Source organism: Buceros rhinoceros, unplaced genomic scaffold (assembly GCF_000710305.1).
Source record: "Buceros rhinoceros silvestris isolate BGI_N320 unplaced genomic scaffold, ASM71030v1 scaffold3868, whole genome shotgun sequence".
NCBI classification, from domain to species: Eukaryota; Metazoa; Chordata; class Aves; order Bucerotiformes; family Bucerotidae; genus Buceros; species Buceros rhinoceros.
This window is the reverse complement of record NW_010428503.1, coordinates 127,961-134,994: the sequence shown is the minus strand read 5'-3', so window position 1 is coordinate 134,994 and position 7,034 is coordinate 127,961.

Below are 7,034 nucleotides of genomic sequence, written 5' to 3'. Positions count from 1 at the left end.
CTCTCCATCCTGTGAAGCACCTCATTTATCAACCAGAGTCATCTGCACAAAGGAAATCCAAAAGTAGGTTTTTTAAACCACAGAAATATGTACTTGAAGGGATTATGCACACAAACACCCAAACTTGCCCTCTTCATTGACCAGATCCTAAAGCAAAATGGCAGGTTTTTCATCCCTGGGACCATGGCTTCACCTTTAAATATTCTCTCCAGGTATTAACAGTTCTGGAGAGGTATTAGAGATTGACATAGTCTTAGATCTTACCCAGGGGATTCATGTCAGTCATATAACCACGTAAGTCTGTAAGAAAAATACAGGGAATGTGTCTTCTCCCCAGTGAAACAATTCTCCGTCTCGCTGAACCCACCTCTTCGCAGGGACAGTGTAATGGAGAGCATGCATGAGATCATTAAATACTGCCCATTTTCCATCATTTATTATCATTGTCTTGTCTGTCTCTGTGCAGGAGAATAATCCATGCTCACTGCTAAGCATCTCCTGCACTACCTAAATGTATGAGGGATAACACAAGCACCATTTCCTAGCTTAGGATTTGTAGAGATGGTTTAGTGGCATCTATAGCTGCTCTTGCTTTTACCATTGGGCAGAAAAAACTTCCCTTGGCAAGCCAAAAGGTGCAACCTGTCACTGTTAAGCTGCTTACCTTCAAACAGTGATTTATTTCACGCTGCTTATCAAAGAACTTGCATTGTACAAAAAGGCAAGGAAGCCCAGCTGAGCTGGGAGTTTGCCGGGTTTACAGGCTTGACGTCTTAAAACTGAAAGGTGGACCCTACATAAGTATCAGTAGAGATGATAATTTTTAATTTCATGTATAGCACAATAGTGCTGGTATGAAACAGTTTGTAATTTCAGCTGTGTTTTGTTGGGAACTTTCAGATACTTCTGGTATCTGCCATTAACTTTGTATTTTCTGTAAACATTGACCTAACTTTAGAACAAGAGTGATGAGGTGAAGACCCCAAGTCACATCTAGCTTAGGAAAAAAATTCACCCAGCCTTCAACACGCATTTTGCCATCCTCTCCCTGGGACTCTCACACATAGGTTGCTGCCTTTTCCCAAAGGGAGTTTTGGAGGAAATGGAGAACTCTGCAGGCAGGGGCATTTACTGCTGAGTGCTTTCGTCTGCTTTTGGCAGGGGTCCTTCTGGCCCTTCCTCAGCTGTGTGACTGACTTTGCAGCATTATATGACCGAAATGCAATTGCCCTGGCAAAAATATACGTCTCCCTTGTTCTACTGCAGAGAAGAGCTGGGTATTGCTCCAGAGCACAAGTACGTTTTTCCCCGTGGGCAGTTGTGTGCACTATGTGTATCTGCTGGCGCCATGCGGGTGGGCCAGATGATGGACAGGGAGAAGGAAGAGGAAGGAAGTCTTGGATCATCTGAACGAGAAGCTATATGACCGGCACATGTAGATTTGTTAATTTTTGGTGTGCATCTTTTCCAGTATCGGTCATGAGTCGTCTTTCTGTATCCTGACTGACAAATAAAATTTCAAGAAAAACAGCAGAACAAAGAGTCTGAGTAGAACTGGAACTCTATTCTGAATTTCATGTCACCAATCTTGTGTGGAAAAAGTTGGGATTCTTTTCAATTTGTGAACGTTATGAACACTTTATGAAAACAGTCAGTCTGCAGTCTCCCTGTGTAAGGGAGATTTTCAGATTTACTTGCTACCAGAACTCAGCGTGCATACCTATGTTCAGCTCAGCTGCTCGCTGCTGTCAGTTGGGCTGCTCGTAATAAATGCCCAGAGGGAATGTGGTGAATTTAGCGTCACGGTTTTACCACAGATCGTAGATGTAAGATGAATAACAAATGTCATCTCCAGTTCTGCTTCCTGCACTATGGGCAATTACGAACAGATATTCTAGAAGACCAGTTACTCCTCTCTTGCTCCATTTTTTTTTTTCCCTTCACACCTGTATTTGTTCCAGGCTCTCCCCACGTGGAGTAACTGATACCAGTTTGGTACTTCTCTGACTGAAGGTTTCACTCAAATTTAGTCAAAATGTGTCTAATCTTAAGCAATGCCGACACACACTTTCTAATTAATCCACGGCCTTCCTCCCCTCCACACTTGGCACATTCTTCTCTTTTTCTTAGTACCAAGACACAATTTTGCTGATTTGCCTCTGACAGTAAATATATTCTCAGAAAATCACCTTGTCTTAATTACTTTCCTAGATTTTTTGTGCTATTTGGGATTTTAGGAAATCTTTCATTGGGCTATCTGTGGTGGTGTAATTGTCTATTAGCGAAAAAATGCGTAAAGAAATTTCTCAGGGAGAGTAATGGAAACATCTTTTTCTCGTAGCAAGTTAGTGCATGCATGATTTCACTTTTGCGTGTGTAAAATGGCTGCATCGGTGAAATATTTTATGCTGATGGTATTGCACAGCCATGTCACTTGCACTAAGATAACTTAGAAATGGTTTATTTGTTTTCATTGGAATGGGAGATGATGTGACTCCTTCCTCTTTTGTCTGATTTCTCTTTAAAGGAAAATGTCAGCGTGACTTGATTAAATTATCATTCTTGAGGCAGTATTTCTGACTGTGAAGTTTTCTCAGAAAAGTCACCCTTGTGTACGGATCATCTTGAACATCAGCATAAATTTTGCATGCGCTAATTTTGCTGGCAAATTGTTAATTAAGCAAACCTTAATTATGTTTAGCAAAACTGCGAAAAGCCAGTTGCAAAGGTATAGACAAGTATCTCTCTTTAGTGCTCTCTATGATATAGACTTGCGAACAGTAATCTTGGAAACTTGTAGATGTATGTGAGGACTCTAAAAATCTTGAGGAAACTGAATGGAAAGGAGGGACCCTGTACTGAAATGGATGGTATCATAGAAAATTATTACTTAATTTTAAAATTAATTTGGGACGCAAGGAGAAAACATTTCTATGCAATGTCTGGGAGCCTTTAATCGAATATTACAGTTGTGTAAGAACAAGAAAGAAGATCTTACCAACATCTTTCTGCTCCAGAGACTTTAAGAGTAGTCTCTTCGGGTTCACAGTTTGAAGTAAGAAACAAGCCTTATAGTGTCCTGAATAGTGATTCAGCAACAAGTAACATTGCACATCTCAAGCACATGTATTTGGCATCCTATAGATTTTAGTCAGAAGACCTTGCCACGCTTGAGCAGACCCTCGTGTTACTGGTACTGCAGAGGACCATAATGTGGTAATGGATCAAAATAAAATTATTATAGGAAGTCTTTACCGTTGCGCACATGAAAGGCGGCTGGACAGCCAGGGATGCATTAGAGGCTACAGCTTTCAGTGCTGTCATGTAACTGCCAGTGAAACGGTCTGTCCTGGTGGGGATGGTTTAATGGCTGGGCTGTATCTCGTGACAGTGCAGAAGTAAATACTTTTTTTTTTTTTTCCAAAGCACAGATAAGAATAGTTCAAAGAAGTACCTATAAAAATTCATTGTTGCATGAGTGCTTGCCTCCTAGGTAAAGAGCTTGTGAAGCTCATCTAGGTGAAAAGAGCAAAATATTCCCATATGGTTTGAATTCCTTTAACGTTTGTCCAAAAGTCCCCTCTGTAACAGTACCTTATTTATGAACTTCAGTGTTCTTGGGAGAAGCCCCCTCTATGGGAATTCTCTGTGTACTTCCATGCTGAGCTGGGATTGAACCTCAGTCTGTAGGTATCCACGTGTCCCCCTTATCTATGGAGCTTATGGACCATCCGGGCTGGATGCCTTATGCTGAAGGGAAATGGGTCCCACTTCCTTGCCCTTGTTGTGTACTGTGGCACATGCTAGTATGCAAAGGAGGTGTCAGATGTCCCTCCCTATGAGTTCTGTTTGATTGCTCTTGCACAAGGCTGGGCACCACAGTGCCCAGGGTATTTTGTTGGCTACCGAAAGTTGGCAGCTCAGGCTGAGGACCAATGGAACATACAGAGGAAATTATAATTTGCTTTACAATGTAATAGCTATTTCTTGTTTTCCAAAATACGGCAGCTAAGTTCCCCAAGAGCTAAAAAGCATTAATGCTCCCACCGAATTCAAGGTATGGCTCTCCCAGAAGACATCTGCATATCTCTTTACCCTCCCTTGCAGCAGTATGGCGTGAATGTATGATCCTGCTGTTCCATTTTGTGAGGATTGTGCACACTGCTTACCTTTCTCCTTGGACACATTGCTTCACATCCCTCCTCCGAACCACAAAGTTGAGTTAATATCCTCCATCTCTGCTTCTCAATAGCAAACAAAAATACTCAGCTTCCTGAATGCTTCACTCACACCCGTGTTTATGCCTCTGTTTCCAGAGCTGCTTTCCATAGTAGCTCTATACTTCAGTTTTGATAGAAGCACTTGGAAAAAAAATCTTGCTGGATAGATGTGGAAAACTTTTCTTGCTGCTACAAGAAAGTGCCAACGTTCCATTCCAGTCAGTTTGATCTGCATTTCCCATATTTAGTGGGTTTGAAATAATGAGGGAATTTACTCGTGTTTTTTTTCACTCCAAACATGAATGGCAAAACTCTTTCCTAGAGAAGAGCTCAGTGACCTTGGAAATATGCATGGCACCAGCTCCCACCAGCACATCTGTGTGCGGATGTGCAGCGTGTATATAGTTTATGTTGATACCCTTGAAATCATCTAAGCAAGTTGAGCAGTGGCTGTTGCGATATGCCTGAGTCTTTTTGTCGGTCTCTTTACTTCCACAGAAAGATGTTTACCAGCCCTCAAGGGATTGCTCTCAAAGTTGTGGAAATTCCAGCTGGCATTCCAATAATGATCTTTTTTCCCTTCTTTGCTTTCCGGAGAACATTATGTTGAAATGTTATGTTTACAGTGATGAAGAAGTTACTTGTTAAAGCATTTTCTGCTTCTTGAATAGACTTTTTCTTTTTTTTCAGGTTCCACTTTGTGTTATAAGGTCCAGCTCTCCAACTGGGAGGTTCCAGTACCCCAGCAGAGACTGTAACATTCATGTGTCACCATTTAGAGAGAGGCTGCGAACAGCAAGGGATTTAAAATAAATAAATAGACCTCTTCTGAACACTTGGAATGGTTAAGGTGAAGGCTTACCCCACCATCATGGGGTTGCATGCTTTCAAATCTTTTATTCCTTTAGGAAGAAAATATTTTTGGAGGATAACACTTCAGGTTACACATTTCTACTGGAACTTTACTCACTCGCTACGTGGGACTTTAGGATTTCATCGTGTGAAGACTAAAATTAATCTGCTGAGTGTAGAGGGCTCTCTTATTTACGCAAAAGTTTTCTCCATCCCTCTGGTAGTATGATTTATACTGCAGTGAGAACATCATAAAAGAAGGTCTTAGAAAAAAAGAAAATTGGGTCTGTTCTCATTGGCTTTTACAAGACTGAACCAGGCTTACCTGCATACTGTGACCGTGAGATTTGTAACATCGTCACCTCTCTATACTGCAGTCACTCAGTGCTCTACCTCCTCTTTGGACTATGTCTCTTATTGACTGTAATCAGAGTATATTAAATAGTTTCAATGTCTCATTTCATTTTATTCACCTTTGAATAATATATATTATGTATTACATATCATCATCATCACCATCATGGCTTGGCTTCGCAGATGAAGATTTGGGAAGGGCTTTACCCACGCTTACTGCAAGCGCACTGATGGCTGAAAAGGCCAGTGTGGGATAGGCAAGTCCGGTTGCAAAGAGCACACCAGAAGGTCTCCTTGGGTGGTACAGTCGAGGCACGGTTCTTTCTGCGTTGTTTTTTCTCCTCCAGACTGATTCTATGCGTGCTCTCAAAGGAGACAGCAGCGTTATGTATGGTGTGTCTCCAAATCTCCCGACTGGAGGCCAGGGTGGACCACTGATGGTGGTCAATATGGCCTAGGCTGAGGTATTGTTTCAGGGAGTCCTTATATCTCCTCTTTGGAGCTCTTCTCTTGCGGCAGCCAGTGGCGAGTTCACCATAGAACACAATCTTAGGGAGGCGGTGATCCGCCATCCTGGAGACGTGCCCTGCCCAGCACAGCTGAGTTTTCAGCAAACCTGCCCAGCCCAGCTGCGTTTTCAGCAACATGGCCTGAATGCTGGTGACCTCCGCCTGTTCAAGGACAGCAACGTTAGTCACGTAGTCAGTCCAGTGGATGTTTAGGATTGTCCGGAGGCAGCGCTGATGGAAGCGTTCGAGGAGTCGCAGGTGGTGGCGGTAGATGAATCATATCATTATAACATATATTATATTATACTTGCTCTGTTAATTTTATCATCTCCCAGTTAATTTACTTTGGAGTCAGCACTTCAGTCATCTTGTTAAAACCGTATGTGTTATAGTAGAATAAGTTAATAGCATGTTGAAATTTCTTATGCTAAATATATTCTTAATATCTTGGATATAACATCAGAAAGTAGATTTTCTGCCTCTGTGCCGGTGGAAATAAGTAAATCCCCACGGTGAGCCATGGTTTGATTTATATAAAAGCGTTTTGGATTTAATGATAGCTTGCAGTTTGAGGACAAATAACAGCATTATCTTTGCAATACTTGGTATAGTATGAACAAAAATTAGTCATTAAAAGGTAATTCTTTTGTTTGTGGAAAAAAGTACAATTATTACAATGACAGTTTCAAAAATTAGGCAGTATTTTTTTTTTGTTGTTGTCATGACATATTTTCTATAGGGGCAGATGTATGTTTGTTTCCTATTAATGATCAAAAAGTCCTTAAAATCCGCTTTGTGCATATTCAGAACACTTAGACTGCCCTTTTTTTTTTTTTTTACTGCAGATGTTCTTGGTACTGCTTCCCTTAGTACGAAGTGGAGGAGTAAGTCTTTTATTACAGAATGACAGAGAGCCACAGAATCATTTGGTTGGAAGAGACCTTTAAGATCATCGAGTCCAACTGTTCACCCTGCACTGCCAGGGTCCCTAAACCATGTCCCTCAGCACCACATCCACATGTCTTTTAAACACTTCCAGGGATGGGGACTCCACCACATCTCTGGGCAGGCTGTTCCAATTCTTTAGAAATGCATTGTA